Source organism: Sitophilus oryzae, unplaced genomic scaffold (genome assembly GCF_002938485.1).
Source record: "Sitophilus oryzae breed Bouriz unplaced genomic scaffold, Soryzae_2.0 scaffold_576_pilon_pilon, whole genome shotgun sequence".
NCBI lineage: Eukaryota > Metazoa > Arthropoda > Insecta > Coleoptera > Curculionidae > Sitophilus > Sitophilus oryzae.
The window spans coordinates 560,459-582,000 of record NW_022147169.1 but is presented as its reverse complement, the minus strand read 5'-3'; the positions used below and the strand labels follow the sequence as shown (position 1 = coordinate 582,000).

Below are 21,542 nucleotides of genomic sequence, written 5' to 3'. Positions count from 1 at the left end.
TTTTTGTATTTTATTTTATAAAACGCAGTGCAAAAATTAGAAAAAAATATACAGGATGGTCCGAACTGTATTTCGGAAACTTCGCCAGCATATTCTGCAGATAAAAATAAGTAAAAAAGTTTGTATAAATGTATGTCCTAAAATGCTTAGTTTCCGAGATACAGGGTGTAGAAATTTATTTTTTATTTCGACTTTTTCCAAATAATTTCAGAAATAACGTTGATGTTTGGATGAAAATTGGTGTCTGGGAGTTTTTTGGCATAAGAAATTTGATTTTGATGACAATATGACTCCTACTTGTAGAGGGCGTCACTTACATACGTTTTACCTGGGTTGAAGAGTAATAACTTTTTGTCTGTAGGTACCTATATGTATAATATTACCGAGTAAAAAAATATAAATTTACCACGGTTTTTACAAAAAAAGTCTCTTGGTAAAAATCGCGACGAGTAATGGTTCTCGAGATATTTAGAATCGAAATTATCAATACCTGTCATGATTGACATAAATTAAACATGTTGACTAAATAGTTATTAGACTGATATCATAAATTTGAAACGTATTTGTGCCAAAAGTCCAAAGGAAACTCTTATCATTATTTTTTCGAAGAAAAATTTATCATTAATTTAAAAAAATAAAAAGTTTCCAAATTTATCATTTCAGGTCAAATAACTATATCTACTCAACATGTTTATGTGAATAATGATAAGTATTAACTATTTTCATTCTAAATATCTTGAGAACGGTTGTTCGTAGCGATTTTTACTAAGAGACATTTTTTACGTAGAAAATCACGGAAATGTATATTTTTTTACTCAGTAGTTTAATACAGGACGGATGAAAATTTATTTCTCTTCTAAACAAGTAAAACACATGTAGGTGGCGCCCCCTACAAACAGGAGTCATATTGACATCAAAATCAAATTTCTCATGTCATAAAACTCCCAGACACCTATTTTCATCGAAATATTGACGTTACTTCAGAAATTATTTGGAAACAATCGAAATAAAAATGTCCAAAATTCGACACCCTGTATCTCCGAAACTAAGCATTTTAGGACATACATTTCTACGACCTTTTTTACTTATTTTTACCTGCAGAATATGCCGCGGAAGTTTCCGGAATGCAGTTCGGACCACCCTGTATATCAGAGTATCTACAGTATACCCAATGACATATGAGTGTGCCTTTTAAAAACTTCAGATTGTTTAATTTTAAATAGTCAAAATTAATAAAGTGTAACTATTATTAACTGGAAACAAAATACCGATATTATACCAATTTATGGAACTATACAGGGTCCGGGAAAAGTGCGTCGGGCATCTGTAGCTCCTAGAATAAAAAACTTGACAATTTTGTTTAACTGCAAACCTAAAGTATGCACGAGGATGTATCTCAGGAAAATAATTTAACTTCTATAGGGTGGCTCAAAAAAGTGTTAGTAGATCGGGGTGATTTTTTTTTTAAAAGGAACACCCTGTATATTATTGTATTTTTGGCCTTCTTTCTGATCACTTTACATAATCCTTAGATATTATTAAATATGTTTTGATAATTTTAGAAATATTAATAAATAAGTAAAAAATATATATTTTCAGCCTTTCTTAAAAAAAATATTAAAAATACAAAAACTGTCCTGAAATCAAAATTATATCAGGTATTTACTTTAGATGGTCTATACTTACTTTGTTATAAATATCGTAATCTTAAATCATACAGGGTGTATAAAATTCTACGCCAAACTCTCTAAAATATAAAATAATTTTTCTTTCTTTTTTAAATGGAACACCCTGTATATTATTTTTTATTAGATGGAGAGTTAAAAAATGAACATTTTTTGCCATACATTTAAAAAGTATTTAAAATTTTTAATGTTTTTTCAACGGTGGTTTCAAATACGACAGAGTGAAAGAGAAATTATTGGGTGGCTTTGGCAAAAATTTACTGTGGAAAATGCCATATGAAATAGAAAACCGCGATTATCTGCGAAACTCTTAACAATTTTAAAATACTCTAAATACAAAAAACGTTAGTTTTTTTTTGTAAATTCTCCATCTAATAGAGAATATAATAATATACAAGGTGTTCCATTAAAAAAAAAACGAAGAAAAATTATTTTATATTTTAGAAAGTTTGGCGTAGAATTTTGAACATCCTGTATGATTTACAATTACCATATTTATAGCAAAATAAATACCAACCATCTAAAGTAGTTTTGATTTCAGGACAGTTCTTGTATTTTTAATAATTTTTTTAAGGCTGAAAAATATATTTTATTTATTTACTTATTAATATTTCTAAAACTATAGAAATAATATATATTTACTCATATCTTAGGATTATGTAAGGTGATCTAAAAGGAAGCCAAAAATGCAATAATATACAGGGTATCCGATCCACTTACACCTAAAATTAATCTTAGTACATACTTTAGGTCTGCACTTAAATAAAATTTCAAAGATTTTTATTCTAGGAGCTACAGATGCCCGACGCACTATTGCCGGACCCTGTATAAAAGTATATCCCATTTTTTTGAAAGTTAGATTATTGTAACAGGAATAAAAAATCCGCAGCTTATAAAATAAAAAAAGAAGAGAAAAAAATAAAGGAGAGATTGGTTCGGAAGCCTATAGGAAAGATGTTGTTCAAAAGATTAATAATTTAAGTTCTTTTAAGAAAGCACTAAAGAAAATCTTTAAAAAAACTAGCAGTCAAGTTAACTGCGCAAACTGGCTTGCACAGTACCGCGTTTGTTAAATTACTGAGCATCTGTGAGAGCTCTAACGGACAAACGAAGCACTTTTGTAATACAGGGTAGGCCACTGAAAACTTACAATGGCTATAATTTTTAAACAAAAAAAGATATCAAAAAATAAAACATACCGTTTCTATAATATCGAGGGGGAATACATATGACGTATTTTTTAAACCACCCCGACCTACCCCTTAAGCGGCACCCCTACTCACTTGAAAATCTTAAATGGCAACACCCCACTTGTGGCGCCTTTTTGGAAAGCCCATAAAAAATGCTAAACGATGATCATAAGGTTTTTAGGGTGAAATTGAAAAACTACCCCTTACACGAAAAATTAGGTGGGCATTAATGAAAAAAGTGATTTTTTCAGTATAAGATACAAATTCGGACCCAGCTAAATGAGGCAAACGGGGTATTTTTTAAACCACCCCGACCCACCCCTAGATGCCACCCCCTCACTTCAAATCTCAAGATAGCGATACCCTACTTGTGACACATCTTTGGAAAGCTAATTGAAATTGCTAAACGATGGTCATACAGACTTCAACTTAATTACTGGTAAGTAGTGATAAGAAATGTAGGTGTGACAATTTGAAAGGAAATTAAAATGATAATTTATTTTAACAATTGCTCAAAATGACAGCCGTTTTGTTCCATACAAAAATACAAACGATTATCAAACGTGACTTACATTTTTGTCCGGATTTCTCTCATTGAAAGCACGGGCCGTTCTTAAATAGCACATACCTTCAACACCATAAAGGAAAACTATTTGAATTCTTTCTTCCACAGTATAAACTATTTTTCTTTCAAATAAGCGAATCAAATAAAGGTTTAAAATACCACCAAATTTGCAAACGATTGAAAATCGATTGAAGACAGTGCAAACACGCAAAGATATGCCGTTTTAAGATTCCTGTTTGTTGAAAGTAAAAAAATAGATGATGAGGAAGAATTTGCGTTATCGCAAAATTAGGCTGAACCATTAGTAAAATATATTTGTGTTGCCTTTTTTATTATTTACATTTTTTATTTTTAGCTTCAAAATGGCATTGATGAGATTAGAAGTGAGGGTCTGGCACCTAGGGGTGGGTCGGGGTGGTTTGAAAAATAGGTACCTCATTTGACTCTTTTAGCTGGGTGCCAATTTGTAACTTATGCTGAAAAAATCACTTTTTTCATTAATGTCCACGTAATTTTTCGTGTAAGGGGTAGTTTTTCAATTTCACCCTAAAAACCTTATGGTCATCGTTTAGCATTTTTCATGGGCTTTCCAAAAAGGCGTCACAAGTGGGGTGTTGCCATTTAAGATTTTCAAGTGAGTAGGGGTGCCGCCTAAGGGGTAGGTCGGGGTGGTTCAAAAAATACGTCATATGTATTCCCCCTCGATATTATAAAAACGGTATTTTTATTTTTTTGATATCTTTTTTGGTTTAAAAATTATAGCCATTGTAAATTTTCAGTGGCCCACCCTGTATATAAAATCCTTAAGTGACTTAAGAAGCTCAATTTTGGCATACAGGTTGATTCTAAGGTGTAGAGGTTCGATAAGAAGGGATTTTTCGAAAAAATCATTTACTTTACATTAAACTCATCACATTTACATATTCCAGTTCCAATGGGGTGAAACCATCACCCCTCAAATATTACAATATTTTTTATTTAAAAAACGGTCAAGTTTCCGAAAAAACGCTTAAATACGTATATTTTATTTTGTTTTTTTACATATTTTAAGATTTTTTAAAAATGTATACAGGTTGTTTCGAAAAATCTGGTCTTTGATTAATCATGATCCTGCTTAAAGCGATTGACGTAAAAAGCTGATTTTTGGAAAACGGATTGACTTTAGGGTCTAGAGGTTCGATAAGAAGGGATTTTTTGAAACTCGAATTCTAAGGGTGTGAAACCACCCCTCATACATTAGAATATTTTTTATTTAAAAACGGGTGAGTTTTTCGGAAAAACTCTTAAAAACGTATATTTTATTTTGTTGTTTTACATATTTTGAGATTTTTTATTTAGATGCCCGTTGGCGTAGAGGTCTCGTCTACCAATCTCAAGGTAGTGGGTTCGAATCCCACACCCGGCATTTCATCAGCCGACTATTTTTCTTAAAATAAAAATAGTTTGGGTACCTAGGTCGACTCAGCCTTAAATGAGGGGATTCACGATCCTGAGGTAATAATAGAGGCGGTTGAAGCGTAGTGCTAGCCACATTACCTTCCTTGTATACCGAACGGCTCTAGTATGGCAAGCTGTACCTATTGCTACTCCCAAGGCGTTAAATGCTATATAGGGGAGCTATTATTATTATTAAGATTTTTTAAAAATTTATACAGGGTGTTTCATAAAATATGACCATTGAGTAATCACGATTCTGCTTAAACTGCTTGACGTTTAAAGCTGATTTTTGGCAAATGGATTGACTGTGGGGTGTAGAGGTTCGATAAGGAGGGGTTTCTCGAATCTCAAATTCTTAGATGGTAAAAACGTCCCCCAAATATTACAATATTTGTTATTTAAAAAATGGTTAGTTTTTCGGGAAAACGCTTGGACACGCATAATTTATTTTGTTTTTTTACATATTTTGAAATTTAAAAAAAAAATACAGGGTGTTCCAAAAAGTTGGGTAATTGATTAACCACGATTCTGCTTAAACTGCTTGACGTAAAAAGCTTATTTTTGGCAAACGGATTTTTCGAAAGTCAAATTCCAACGAGATGAAACTACCTCTCAAATATTACCAAGTTATGTAATAATATCGCCATATTTTTTTTTTCTCATGCTGACATAAATGTGCGAAAATTTTATCCAGTTTGTATGTTAATGGAAATTCTTGCTTTGCTTTATCATCACCATTACAAATGATTAATTCAACGCGAACGAAGTCGCGGGTACACGCTAGTTAACAATATATTTTGATTCAATTAATATGCACAAGTTTTCTATTCACGGAATATTGGGACATCCTGTAGATTTGTTAGCGTGACAAAAATGTTTGTTATTAAAAATATCTAATAAACATTGAAGTGAATCACCTCTTTCTTTAATCAATCTTTTATTGTTTAGAAGACATTGAATTTTCTGAGTAATTGACCGATGAGTATAGTGTTCAAAGGTGAATATCCCATTCCCAAAAACACAACTCTAGGGTTCACTTGACGGTCAGCCTCGGCATTTTCTAAAACAAATCGGAAATATTATACAAACATCGGCGATTGAAAATTCGAAAAATTTCACGTAGCTGTGACACCACGTGACCCACTTTATAATAAAAAAAATAGGGGCTATTGTCGGATTATTATTTTATTTTTTATTAGCAATTACAGTGTAATAAAAGACGGTACGGGCCGGGAGCAGTGATATAAGAAGTTGCAACAGATTTTTAAATTATCCGTAATTTGTGCGTTTATGTCGTTATTTTTGCGTATTATTTGGCTTGATCAATATTATGGAAAAAGTGCAGTACTAGGAACAATTTATACTAATTTAAATTGTTGTTATGAATTTATGGGTCCAAGGAGCTGAGGGGAAACAATAAGTAAGTGTTAACCATTATATTTTATCTTTAAAGGCTTTGATGAAAAAGCTGTAGATACAGTATAAAATGTCTATACCTATGTGGCGGATTCATCTCTCCAAAAAATCCTATATGGGTATTTCGCCACTGCAAGTAAATCTACAAAATAAAATAGTTATTTTTTGTAAACACTTTTGCGTTAATCCCAAACGGTAACTACTTGTCAGAAGTTAGATTTACAGACATACAAATTTGCCTAACGAACAAAAAAATGCTTAACGTTTAGAAAGTTTATCTCTTTCCGTCGTCGGAAAGAAAAAAAAAATACAAAGAATAAAGAAAAAAACTATTTAAAACATTTAAATTCAACTATTCGAGAGCACTTTAGTTTTTTTAAAACAGATGCGTCTACAAAAACCGTTGACGTTCTGTTAAAATGACATTATATCAAGTTAAACTTCAAAATTAACAATTACTACTTGATAACAATTTTCAACCAAACCCAAACTTTCTGTATGATTATTTTTAATTTTTACGTAGGTATGTGACGTAAGAAGTGATTGCCATACATTACTAACATCTACAGATGCATGAGCAATACATTTATTTTTATTAGATTCTATTAAAAAAGCCTCTTTTATTTTTCTTTTAGAGGCTATCGCTTCTTTCATTACAATTTTGGCGTTATTAAAATTTATTCTGTGCCCTGTGTCCCATGAATGCTGACAAATCTTAGATTTGTGAAAATCTCCCTTTCTTAAATAATCTTTATGTTCTGTAATTGGAACTTTAAGGGCAATGTATGGCAATCTGTAAACCTAACTTCTGACAAGTAGTTTCCGTTTGGATTAAAGCCAGAAGTGTTTACAAAAAATAACTATTTTATTTTGTAGATTTTTTTGGAGTGGCGAAATACTTATATAGGATTTTCTGTACAGTATTGTCTTTATAAGAGGAAAAACTTTTTTATTATTGACAATTTGAGAAAATAGTATATTGTTTTCTTATGAGTAAAAATGGCACTTTAATGGCGAGGCTGTACTCTCTAATGTAGGCTGTGTGTTTGATGGAAGAGCGTTAGCAAGTCCGACATACAGGCGAGGTACAAAAGTCATTTTTACTCCGAATAGAACTATTTTTTTAAACGCCACAAATAATTGTTTATACAATTCCAAACGTTCCAAATAATATAAAAAATATAAAAGTCAGTAATTATATATCGAGAAACTATGGTTACGGGGGACTCGTTGAATTTGACACGTTATGTAAGTTTTCCTAGGCGTTAAAATAAAGCTGTAAAGCCCTCTGGTGAATATGTCGACACCTTTTAGCACTAAAATATGTTAGAAACTTTTACCCTCAAAACTTCGTTTAAATCGCTAAAAGGACTTTCAGAAAATTGTAATAAATCGAAAAAAAAAGAAGTATTTAACCACGAAACAAAACAGAATCGAACCTATGTTGATATAAAAAATAAATACTATTTTTACCTGTGCAATCTCCCCACGAGAGATGGCACATGTAATACATAAAAAAATCCTTTATGGGTATTTCGCCACTGCACTGCAAGAAAAATCTACAAAATAAAATAGTTATTTTTTGTAAACACTTCTGCGTTAAACCTAAACGGACGCTGTTTGTCAGAAGTTGTGTTTACAGTAATAAAAATTTGCGTAACAAAGAAAAAAATGCTTTTTTTTTTTGTTTTATTTAAGCATTTTTTTTAAGCATTTTAAGCGAAATACCCATAAAGGATTTTTTTGGATAGATGAATCCGCCACATAGGTATAGACATTTTTTACATGTAATACACATTGAAATACCCTGTAAAGATACTATTATTCTTTTTTGTATTTTTGCTTTTGGTATATAACACTAAACATTAATGTTATAAATTGTGATTTGCTAACAAGTATTTTAATATAATATGATTGAAAAAAAAACGGCATCAGGGATGGCTATGAAATGAAGATCGCTTTTATTTTATATGTAAAATTTCCTAATCGGGTAGTTTATTTGGGGGTAGTTTATTTCAACCCCTTCCACTCATTTTAATGAGTTAATAATTTTTTATCAAAGAATCAAAACTAAATGATATTGCTAGAGAAAGGCGTTTTGATTTTAGAAATAAAACTATTTGTTCATATTATTACATTTCTCTCTAAAACAGTATAGAAATTTGGAAAGGTATAAATGAGATTAACCATTATAGAGCAAGCAAATTTTTTTATATAGAATGCATTTATTCTCAAAATGTTTTCCTTCTTAAATTGTAGAGGCAATCCGGGGACATACCGTATAATAAATTAATTAGATACAAATTGTAGTTAGTGAAAAAATAATAATACAAATATCGAAAATATTAAAAATTACATTTTCCTGTAGCTTCTACTAATAAATATTTATGTATGTACATATTTGGTTTTACCCTTGTTTATATATTCTTAAAGTTGGTCAACCTCTCGACAAAATGTGCTGCCTCTGGTGAACAAATCGTAAAGCTTTAAAAGAATGAAGCATGTGATTAGGGGCGGAGTCAAAAATATCGATTATTTGTGGTATTTCCCTCAGAGTAATGTAATAATATAGCTCGGATTTTTGCGAACTATAATAGGGCTCAGCTGATTAAGAAATTTAAACAAAACTATTATTTCATTGTTGATTTTCGATTATTTTTGCTGTTATTTTAAGGATTCTAAACCGTATTTAACAAAGAAATAACAATTTTCAATATGTTGGTACATTAATGCTAATTGCTGGTAATTATTAATATTTAAAAAAAGTTACATACACTTACTTTATTTCGATTTGATCCAGGGCTATAAAATTTTATTTCATTATTCGATCATTTTATTCTAAATTGAGGTTTTACGAATTTAAGGTAATTTTTTTTTTGAAAACAAAACGTTTATACAATTTTTTTCTTAATTAAAAATAAAACTTGGCACTTGTTTCAATAATATCATTTGACATTTAAATAAATATTATGTACTTAATACACCATTTAAATCTTTATTACACGAAATAAATCTTTCTTAGCGTAAAACATGGTCAGAGTCAAGTTTGCTTTAACTTTGTACCATATGAAAAAAAAACGGCGTCCAGTTGGCAGGGAAATGACGGTAGACGACATTTCCCACATAAATTTACATACAAAATGACAGCGATCTTCATTTCATAGTCATCGCTGACGCCGTTTATTTTCGATCAAGAATTATAAAAACTGAAAATATCATTATGTTTTAACTCACAAAGCCCGTTAAACCATAAAACTTTCTAGTATATTGTTTTATTAGGAGTAAAAATGACACTTTTCGTGGCGAGACTGTAGGTTTGACATACAGCCGAAGCACAAAAGTCATTTTTACTCCGAATAGCACATGCTATTTTTTTCAAACGCCACAAATAATGTTTTAAACAATTTGAAACGTTCCAAATAATATAAAAATATTTAAAACTCATACCTTGTAAGTAATTATCATGATACAAAAAAAACAAGGTATGATATTGCGCAGGTTGGTCATCACGTCACAGGTGATAAATGGCAATATTGGTCGGCAAGCTCCACGCGCCAATTTCAAATTTTCAAACAGATGACACATAATAAATGTGTATAATGTGTCATAACTTTTCAAATGTCCAGCTCGATGATTTTACATAACTTTAGGGGTTATTTAATTCTTCCTTATTTTAGGTCTTTTTTTATTAGTGGCAATTGAACAATACGGATATTTTGTTGTATGGCATATGACGTCACAGGCGATATGCGCAAACTGAACGAAATTGGAGACGCTATCGACCATACCTTGTTTTCAAGTTTTCTTTGTACCATGAGTAATTATATATCGAGAAACTATGGTTACGGCTCGTTGAATTTGAGACTTATGTCATTTTAATAATATATTTTCATACTTTTATGCTTAGGCGTAAAGTGCTTTACTTTTATGCCTAGGCGTTAAAATGACTTTTTTATATTGTCAATCACGTCGCAAAAATTAATACTTTTGTGACGTTTGAAAAAAAAATAATATTTTGAAACTAACTGGTATATTTTTCTGCCACAACAAAGTTATTATACAGTGATAAATGATAAGATCATATTGAAATACGCTACTGGGTAAAAAAAATTGGCTAAATTTTATCAATAATACTCCATTTCAAAAGTTATTTTCCAAAATAATTAATATTTTTTAATAATTGATTGCAATTAATATTATTTGACTAGTTTAATTTGATTAATTAATAAGACTAGATTAATTTCATTTAAAATAAATTTGATCAGATTTTTTTCGTATATTCAACTACCAGAAAAGTAGAAGGAAGATTATAATGTATCTATCACAATATTTAAAAGAACTACTACAATAATTATTAGAAGAAAAACAAAAAGAAAAAAATACCCAAATACCTTCACCTTCTACTCAACTACAAAATAAATGAATATAATCTCTTACAAGAACACTACACAAACTACTTCTTGTATTCTACACTAAACAAATTATCAAACTTATTAATTAATCAAACATAAAGAAAAATTAACCAAATTACCCCTTCACCTACTACTTAACTTCAAAATAAAATATAAAAACACTACTAAATTTCTTCTGGTAGTCTACACTAAACATTATAATCAAACTTAATAAATTAATCTAATTTTACATTACAACTACAAAGAAACAAGAAAATATTTTAAAACTACAAGAAATAAAACTTCGATACGTGCGACCAGTATAATAGATCAAGCGGACAAAGAATATAAAATACTTTAAAATGTGCATTCAGAAAGAAAAAATATCTCGAAAATTATCTAAACAAACATTTTTTTTTCTTATCAGTGAAAAACATCGACCTCGTCGGCCTTGCGGAATTTGTCGGGTATTTACAATGGTCGAATTGTATAATTACCAGCTTTTATAGCATATCTAATAGACAAAAAGTATCTGGTCGATTAGTAACCAATTGGCACAGTCCGAAAATTATCGATTTTTATTTTCTCTGTTTTTATTGGCCGCTTCAAAATTCAGAGTAACAAAAAATATTTTTCTCTAGTAAAAGACTGTGAGAAATACGCCCCGCCATCTGGTGCTTTACATCCATAAACGTCTTAGGTTGAGCTACTTTAAAAATTCATATACAAGGGTTTTACCCTTTCGCTTTCATTCAACGATTTCAACCGCCAAAATTATGATTTAATATAAATTTTTAGTGGTAGGTATGTAATTATTAATAAATTTACTCTAATGAACCGACTATATCGACTAACTATATAATTATAACAAATTGATATGTGCGTGTTATTAATTACTAAAATTGTAGAAAAATGTGGTATTATTGCAACAAAACACAAAACCAACGAAAGGAGAAATGACCAATATCGGTCGAATAATATCGCCTTTGGACCGCGTTGTGTGCCGTTGTTATATAAAGATTGCGAAAAACAAAAATTCACGAACTTATGTAGGTATATATACATGGTGACCCACTGTACCGAAAAAGTTTCATATTATATCAGGTTTCCTGTAGAGATTTTAACTTGGACGGACAATGGTTAACGGCCACATTTAAAAAAATAATATTCCTCCATCAAAACTGTACAGGGTGAATCAACGATAGAGTAAAGTCCATTATCTCATTTGTTTCGAGGTTTACAAAAAATATTAAATATAAAAGTTATAGAGATGGTTAAGATACACATTTTAAAATTATTATACAGTATACAGGGTGCTTCAAAAAAGTGTGGCGAATATAACATATGTTTTTTTTAAATGCATCACCCTATTTTTTATTTTATTTTTAGATTCTGCGTAAAATTCCATTACTTTTTTATATATAATGTTATATACCTAAAATTAATAGTTTTTGTTATATTTAAATTTGTTTAAACAAATGTTAGATTGCAGTGGGTTAAAAAATTGTCAATAATGGCATTGATTCTGAAGTTGGATAACTAAAATTTGGCAGGAGAATTTTATAGAGATATAGAAAAAGACCTATGTAAAGATATTTTAGTTAGATGTTACAGGGTGTTCAAAATATATTTAGGAATTTCAACTAATTAAAATTAAGGAATTTCAATTTTTTTAAATGGTACATCCTATATATTATCATTTTTTCTGATAGATTTTACCAAACTCTTCAACTTTTGTTAAGAATGTCATATAGGTACCTATTTTTATTAGTTTGCAACTAATTCCTATTTTTTCTATTTTTACCCATATTTTTAATACAATTGCGCTATAACATCATAGTTGCCATGACAAAAAGTAATAATTATGACAATTTCATGTCTGTTAAGCAAGTTAAGAACAACATTTGAATTTTAGTTTAATTTGTTGTAATAAGTATAAATGGTAGAGATAACAGATTTTCTTGAAATGAATTAGTCAATGTGAATGATATAGACGGACAAGCTTAGAAAACCACATTTTTTGGTTCAGTACTATTTATTATATAGTACTTTGCTAACTACTATAAGGATAGATGTATATTATCAAGAAAAAATCTTCAGTGTGTAATGGGACGGTTCGTGGCAGTAGTAATATTGGCTTTACCAAATGAATTATAAATCAGAATTACTACGAGAAAAAAACTATACCGTATGTCGAAGAAAATTGTGGCTATTCGCCCCGACAAAAAATCCCAAGTATCATCTTTCATAATATAGAAATACACCAAGAAATTCACTACTGCGATTTAGTTTATTTGAGTAAAGTTAATTAATTTTAACTAATACCAGCAACTGTAACTAACTATGAAGCTACTTGTTAAAGGTAAGTAATAAATAGTTTTGTTTTGTCATGGCAACTATGATTTTATAGGGTAATTGTATTAAAAATATGGGTAAAAATAGAAAAATGGGAATAAATTGCAAACTATTAAAAATAGGGATATGACATACTTAATAAAAGTTGAAGAGTTTTGTCAAATCTATCAGAAAAAATGATAATATATAGGGTGTCCCATTTAAAAAAATTGAGATTTTTAATTTTAAGTTGTTGAAATTCATAAATATATTTTGAACACCTTGTATCATTTAACTAAAATATCTTTACATATATCTTTTTTTTTTTCATCTCTATAAAACTCTCCTACCAAATTTTGGTACTCCAACTTCAGAAACAATGGCACCACTGACAATTTTTTACCACACTGCAATTTAACATTTATAAATTGAAATATTACAAAAACTAATAATTTTAGGTATATAATATTATATATAAAAAAGTTATGGAATTTTACGCAGAATCTAAAAATAAAATAAAAAATAGGGTGTTGCATTTAAAAAACATATGTTATAGCCGCCACACTTTTTTGAAGCACCTTGTATACTCTATAATAATTTTAAAATGTGTATCTTAATCATCCCTATAACTTTTATATTAAACATTTTTTTGTAAACCTTGAAACAAATGAGATAATGGACTTTACTCTATCGTTGACTCACCCTGTACAGGGTGGTCGATATATTATATGGTTTATATATATAATTCGTTTGTTTTAACAGAGAAAACCTATTTCCTGACTAGATAGAATAAAACCGACATAGATGTCATGGGCTCGATTTCTGAGATATGTTTAATGGCATAAACCGCCTGTCTAGGCCTACCGCCTACTATGAAAAATAATGATTAAAAATTATTTGCCTAATAATTTTTGATCTATTTTTGATTGATTTTGATATATTTCCGTGTCTTTTTTTGTAAAACATATGTCTCTTTGTAAAAATCGCTACGGGCAACCGTTCTTAAGATATTTAAAACGGAAATAGTCAATACATGTCGTTATTGGCAAAAAATAAACACGTTGAGTAGATAGTTATTTGACTGAAATAATAAATTTGGGAAATTTTTATTTTTTAAATTAATCATAAATTTTCTGCGAAAAAATGATGATAAAACAGTTTCTGTTGAGCTTTTGGCACAAAAACATTTAGTCTAATAACTATTTAATTTAGTCAACATGTTTAATTTATGTCAATGATGACAGGTATTGATAATTTCGATTCCAAATATCTCGAGAACCATTACTTGTAGCGATTTTTACCAAGAGACCTTTTTTACGTAAAAAACGTAGTAAATGTATATTTTTTACTCAGTAGTTTTATACAGGTACGGGCGAAAAGTTATTACTCTTCAAACCAGTTAAAAAATATGTAGGTGGTGCCATCTACAAGTAGGAGTCATATTGACATCAAAATCGAATTTATCATATCAAAAAAACTACCAGGCACCAATATTCATCCAAATATTGATGTTATTACATAAATTATTTAGAAAAAATCGAAATAAAAATGAAACTTCCGCACCCTATATCTCCGAAACTAAGCATTTTAGGACATACATTTATACGAACTTTTTTAGTTATTTTTATCTGCAGAATATGCTGCCGAAGTTTGCCCAATACAATTCGGACCACCCTGTATACAACTATGATTTGTATATAAAACTAGCGTGTACCAGCGACTTCGTTCGCGTCGAATTAATCATTTGTAATGGTGATGATAAAGCGAAGCAAGAATTTCCATTAACATACAAACTGGATAATTTTTTCTCACATTTATGTCAGCATGAGAAAAAACAATATGGCGATGTTATTATATAACTTGGTAATATTTGAGGGGTAGTTTCATCTCGTTGGAATTTGACTTTCGAAAAATCCGTTTGCCAAAAATAAGCTTTTTACGTCAAGCAGTTTAAGCAGAAACGTGGTTAAGAAATTACCCAACTTTTTGGAATACCCTGTATGATATTTTAAAAAATTTCAAAATATGTAAAAAAACCAAATAAATTATGCTTGTCCAAGCGTTTTCCCGAAAGACTAGCCGTTTTTTAAATAACAAATATTGTAATATTTGAGGGACGTTTTCACCCTCTTGGAATTTGAGATTCAAGAAACCCCTCTTTATCGAACCTTTACACCCCACAGTCAATCTGTTTGCCAAAAATCAGCTTTAAACGCCAAGCAGTTTAAGCAGAATCGTGATTACTCAATGGTCATATTTTATGAAACACCCTGTATAAATTTATAAAAAATCTTAAAATATGTAAAACAACAAAATAAAATATACGTGTTTAAGAGTTTTTCCGAAAAACTCACCGGTTTTTAAATAAAAAATATTTTAATATATGAGGGAAAGTTTCACCCCCTTAGAATTCGGGTTTCGAAAAATCCTTTCTTATCGAACCTCTACACCCTAAAGTCAATCTGTTTTCCAAAAATCAGCTTTTTATGTCAAGCGCTTTAAGCAGGATCGTGATTAATCAATAACCAGATTTTTCGAAACACCCTGTATACATTTTTAAAAAATCTTAAAATATGTAAAAAAAATAAAATAAAATATACGTGTTTAAGCGTTTTTCGGAAATTTGACCGTTTTTTAAATAAAAAATATTGTAATATTTGAGGGGTGGTTTCACCCTCTTGGAACTGGAATTTCGAAAAATCCCTTCTTGTCGAACCTCCACACCCTAGACTCAACCTGTATGCCAAAATTGAGCTTCTTACGTTGAGTGGTTTGAGCCGGATCGTGATTAATCAGTATGTCAGTCACTTAAGGATTTTATATATTAGTATAGATTGTATTAAAAATAAACCTAAAATTGTTGTGAGTACAGTAGGTACAGCAGACTAATGAAATTAGCGCATCTGCTATGCCCTTATAGAGATTAAGTTAAAAATACATATGCTCATAACACTGTTTTGTTATTTTGGTACTTAAAATGTTTCTTACTTGTAATGATCTTCAATTACCTATATGCAAAATGTTATCAATTTTCATTTTCAAGTCAGCTTTGACTGCGTCTCTTTTTGATTCGTATGGTTTGGTTCGTGGCAATAAGAAACTTAGTATTGATCATTAGTTGAAAATACATTAATTAATTTTATAATGATTTTTATACGTGACTAATTAATAAATAGAATACCGATACCACTAGTTTAATTTTGGTATAATTACTTTTGAAGATGACTTTACGAAATGTGTGGTGTTTCTCAGAAGTGACTGACCTCATAACTTTTTTATTTTTTCAGATAAAAAAGAAATTTGGCGCGTTAGGATGTGACATAAATTAGGATTGATTGACGTATTCAATTGTTTTCGGTCGCTTCCTGTTTCACCGGAAATAACTGCAATTTTTGATTTTTAATTCGCACCTTCGGTATTCTCTTACTTTATTCGATACAAAATAACACTCTGAATAGAATGACATATTATACGGCAAATTTTTACATTTTCGTTTAAAAAAATCGTATTTTAAATTTCAATCTAGAAGCTGCGTTAAAAACATTAAATTTTTATCAAGGGAAAAATATATTTCTATTATCATCTAATACTTTTCGTGTCTTGTTCTGGCCAGTTAAAAGATACCCAAATCGTATTTTTAACCATATCTTAATTTTTTCAAATGTGGTTCATTAGCATATTTGGAAATATCATTTTTTTTTTCACTAAATTTTTATCAAGGGGACTTGGAAAAATATATTTGTATTATCATCTAATACTTTTCATGTCTTGTTCTGGCCAGTTAAAAGATATCCAAATCGTATTTTTAATCATATCTTAATTTTTTCAAATAATCATTAGCATATTTGGAAATATCATTTTTTTATGAATAATTTCATACCACATACTTGGTATTTCGGGTCAAATAGTCGTTATGAACCGCATGTTATAATTTCAAATAAACCATATGCGAAAATGTCAAAAGTTGATATACAGGGTGGCCCATCGAAAACGTTTCCCAAGACATAACGGCCAGGATATTTTTTTTTCAAAACATACAAAAACACGTCAATTTTGTTTGCGAGGGGGACAACTTTTGCCCCAAAAATGATTGCAAAATCTTCAACCCTCTAAGCGGGGGTGTCATCCCCCAACTTTTTTCAAAAGGGAACGGGTGTCAAGTGGCGCCGCAATGAAAAGAGTTTTCTATTCTCTATATTTCCCTGCTTCGTTTTTGAAAATCGGTCGAGTCATTGAGAAAATATGAAAGATTGAAATTTGAAAAGTTTATTTAAACATTTATCAGAGTAAATGATAAGGATAAATTCATTCGACCAATTTGCTGTTTTTTCTTATTATTTCTAGATGTTTACACTTTTTTTCACTTGCCACAAGGTTGAACGATCAGGTGCGGTCTCAATATCAGCCCGCGACGATCAAAATCGTCTTCATTGAGTTCTTGTACCAACTGAATTTTGTACGTGTGGAACTTGTGTTTTTTTAATATCGTTTGGACACTGCTACGATTCATGCCGGTCGCGGTCTCATTGGCTAATTTTCTTTTACACAGCGTACTATCCATGGCAACTTGGCCCAATACGAATACCTCCTTAGCTTCATTTACTACAGGATTTTCCCTCTGCCTCTTTTTATTCATAACGGAACCAGTTTCGTGAAATTTTGGCTACTAAATCGCGAACAATTTTGCCATAAAGGTGTTTGTCAGGATGGCGTTCATTGAATATCTGCGCAAACCGATTGCCACATTCATTATTTTTCAAAATAAAGTTCGATTATATCCACTTTTTCTGCAAGTGAGTACACCATAATTGTTAAAAAGTTTAACGATATTGAGAAGAACTTCAACGCACAAGTCACAGAACAGCTATCTAGCAACTACCGCACCTGATCGTTCCACCTTGTGGCAAGTGAAAAAATGTGTAAACATCTAAAAATACAAAATCTCCTTTTTTTATCTAAAAAATTAGAAAGTTATAGAGGTGAGCCACTTTTGAGAAACACCCGGTATATCGCTTAACAGACGCTTATGAATTCCTGAACTGATCAAAGGCTTTTTCAAGTCACCCTGTATACATATATATTAGCAGGGTAATCGTAACATAAATGGTATGGTATTTTGCAAGACACCTTTCTGCGTTGTGCAAAAAAATAATAATTTCATTAATGATTGTTTACTAAATAACAGTCGAACGATATGAATCACGTATAATTTTTAACATATTTCTCCATTTCCTTAATGAATAATTTAATTCTTTGCTATTTTAGTAATTTTTTAAGTTTCGATTGTTATATAATTTTTGAAATACCGTATTTTACTAAAAAAAGCATTTATATAAAAATTCCATTTTACCGTATACAGAGTGTCCCAATATTCACTGGACAGAGAAGTACTACGTATTTTTGAAATCAAGTTAAGTTCATTGGATTCGATTTACCTCTATACAAAAGTGCTTCGTTTGTCCGTTAGAGGGCATCAAACTTTAAAAAAATAAACACGTTTTTTTCAGATATTTTAAGAACTATTATTCCGATTTGAATGAGATTTTGGGTGTCTAAGTTTTGCTAAGTGCTTTAGTATTTGGCTTTCATAAAAATCAAGAAAAAGTACGGGAAGGGGGAAAACTACCCCCACCACTACATAAACTTTTGTATAAATACTTTCCAACTCAACCGCCGACTGATAGGTTTCGTAAAATAGTCCCTCTAGTATTTACTACATTTTTTGTCTCTTATAAAAAACGCAACCGCGCATGCTTTTTAAGCAAATAAAATATTTTGCCAAAGCTGAGTATCAGAAAATGTTTTTTTGTCACATCAAGCTATGGAGGCGCATAAAATCTATTACTGTAATATGGGGTGGATAGGGACACTTTTTGAGCTTTTACATATCGCTACAACTAGGGATTATAACTTTTTTTTTTTACTGGAAAAGTCCTACCTGGGTCTGCACTGTAAGCACACAAAAAATAATTTTTAAGAAAATTCAAACTTCGTTTTTTTTTTTAAAAACTGTGGTGTCCCTATTTACCCTCCATTCTGTGAAATAGGGACATCCATTTAATTTTCACTTTGTTCCTGCTTAGCATGTCGTTGGACCAATAGGGACAACTTTAAATAAAAAAAAATATGTTTTATATATTTATACTGAAAAAAAAACAGCGCTGGGCACAAAATAAACATTTATTCATTTGAAAATCATACAAATATAGAAAATATACCGAAATACACTTAAACAATTATAAGACAAATAAAAATATATACTTATTTTCTGTTATGTACTAGGTATTAGGTAATATGTCCGTATCAATTTAAAGTTTCTCAAATTTTTGGGTGTAAATATTTTCAAAGTTAAATATTCCTCTGCGTTCTGACCATTTGTTTAGTTTTTTAATTATTTGGTGTGAAGTAAAGTCACTTCTGTCTTCAATATTTGGAAAAACGTATATGTTTCCCAGTTTTTCTCTTGCAGAGGGTCTTTTTCGCAAAATGTTCCCTCAAAATGGATTCCATCTTTTTGGGTAACTTTTCCTATATAAACCCTTTGCTTAATATTTGCATTTTTCTTATCTACTGGAAATTTAACTAAAACCCAGTCTCCTACATTAATATCAGTTTGAGGTAGCGTATCACTATATTTATTACAGAAAGGTGATGGTGATGGTGATAGTGATGGTGAAGTATCTTCAGGTTCCTCAAAGTCCAGACTCAGATCACTTTCATGCTCATCATATTCGATATTATTAGCTGTTTCGGCATTGTCAATATTACTTGAAGCTGAGTCTGATTCCGAATCAAACTGGATGCTCTTTCTAGGGGCTACATTAAGTTTTGATTTTCGGACTCTGCTTTTAGGAGTTTGCGTATAGCGCAACTCCTTCAATAGATCTAATATAGAATTATTTGCTGCTTCGACCTCCACATCTTCAACTTCATTAGGCTCTTCCGGTAAACATCTTAATACTTCTTGCCTATTAAGGGGTACAATGCCACCTTTTTTGAATCCAGATAAAATATTTTTCTTGGAATTTGGTTCGAATAAGTCTCTTAAGTAGTGTCGGAAATGTGGACTTCGGTATAGAAGACTCCTTCCTCCCTTCCCCCTTTTTCCATTTCAATAAAATTTCTCTCTATGCTATTTTTAATGGTCTGAAAAAATACAAATCTAGGGGTTGTGCTAAATGCGTCGAATTGGGAAGGAGGAAAATCATATCAATATTATTTTCTTACTACTACTACTGAAATACATCTACTGAAATGTGAGATGCTGAATTATCGCCCAATAAAACTTTTCTTCCTTCCAGTTTGTTTAAATATGGTAAAGCTACAGTGTTGACCCAGTCTTCGAACGTATTTATATCAAACCAACCCGATTGAGTACGGTTGTACCTAGTTCCACGCGGTCCCCCTATTCCCCAAGATGAGTAAATATGTTGCGCTTTATATACAACATATATGCGGGTAAGAGTTTACCATCTCCCGAAGCTGCAAACATTATCGATGTGCTAGATTTTGTTGTGTTCATTATTCTCTCTGGATGTTTGCTACCTCGTCGTGTTATAATTTTCTTTTTTCCTACAAGAAAAAAATCATTTTTGTTATACTGTTTAATTTTTGTTACACCATCAAAAACGCCAAAAAGTACCTACGTCGTCACATAAATTCGTTTCATCGTACTTTACGATGTTACATGGAGGAATGCCTTGCAGGCATTGCTCTAGGTTATCAAAATAATAATTTATACCTTCTCTCGAAACATTTGCTCTAGAGCGTTTTATGTTTTCGCAAAATCTTAGCGAATTTTTTTTTATTTCTTTTAAAAAAACTGTAAACAAAATCCTTCCCGGGTAAATTGTTTTTACTATTTGTGTCCCTATTCACCCTCCAGTCCCTATTCACCCCATTTTACGGTACGCTCTAATAATCTAGTTGGCGAAAATATAGAATTTTATGTTAGTATCACAAATTATATTTGACAATAAGCTTCTTAAAAGCTTAAAAAAATAGTAAATTTTAAATTAATTAATGTGTGGCACGGTTGCGGTTTATTTTCGATCTTTTCGATTGATGGCGCTCTAACGGACAAACGAAGCACTTTTGTATAAAGTTAAATTATGTGCAATTAATTTATTTTGACTCAGAGAATAGGTAGTTGTTCTATGTCCACGGAATATTGAAACTCCCTGTGTATTTTGTAGGTCTGCTTTGGAAAAATTAATTTTCTGTATATTTTTACTTTATCCAATTATTGAAAATAATACTCTCAATAGAATGACATATCATATGTCGACTTTTGACATTCTCGCTTAAAAAAAATCGTATTTTAACCTTTAACCTGTATACAACCAAACCAAACGACTACTAAATTATTCGCAAAAATGTTTTTTCGAAATATGCTAATGAGGCACCATCGTTCCATTTGAAAAAATGGAGTTATGATTAAAAATGCCGATTTGGACTTCTATTAACCATAAGACGCGAAAAACATTATTCGACGATCAAATCTATTTTTCCAAAAAATCGTTAA

The 21,542-nt window shown here is 30.5% G+C and overlaps 1 protein-coding gene across 1 annotated transcript in view; it reads left to right on the top strand.

The window, feature by feature from the left end:
• The first annotated feature begins 5,929 nt into the window (after positions 1-5,929).
• Positions 5,930-21,542, top strand: part of LOC115887526 (alpha-tocopherol transfer protein-like) — a 50,611-nt gene continuing 34,998 nt past the window's right edge. Inside the window, exon 1 of the mRNA XM_030906987.1 lies at positions 5,930-6,297. The gene's annotated coding sequence lies outside the window, so the exon portion shown is untranslated. The remainder of the gene's footprint in view (positions 6,298-21,542) is intronic.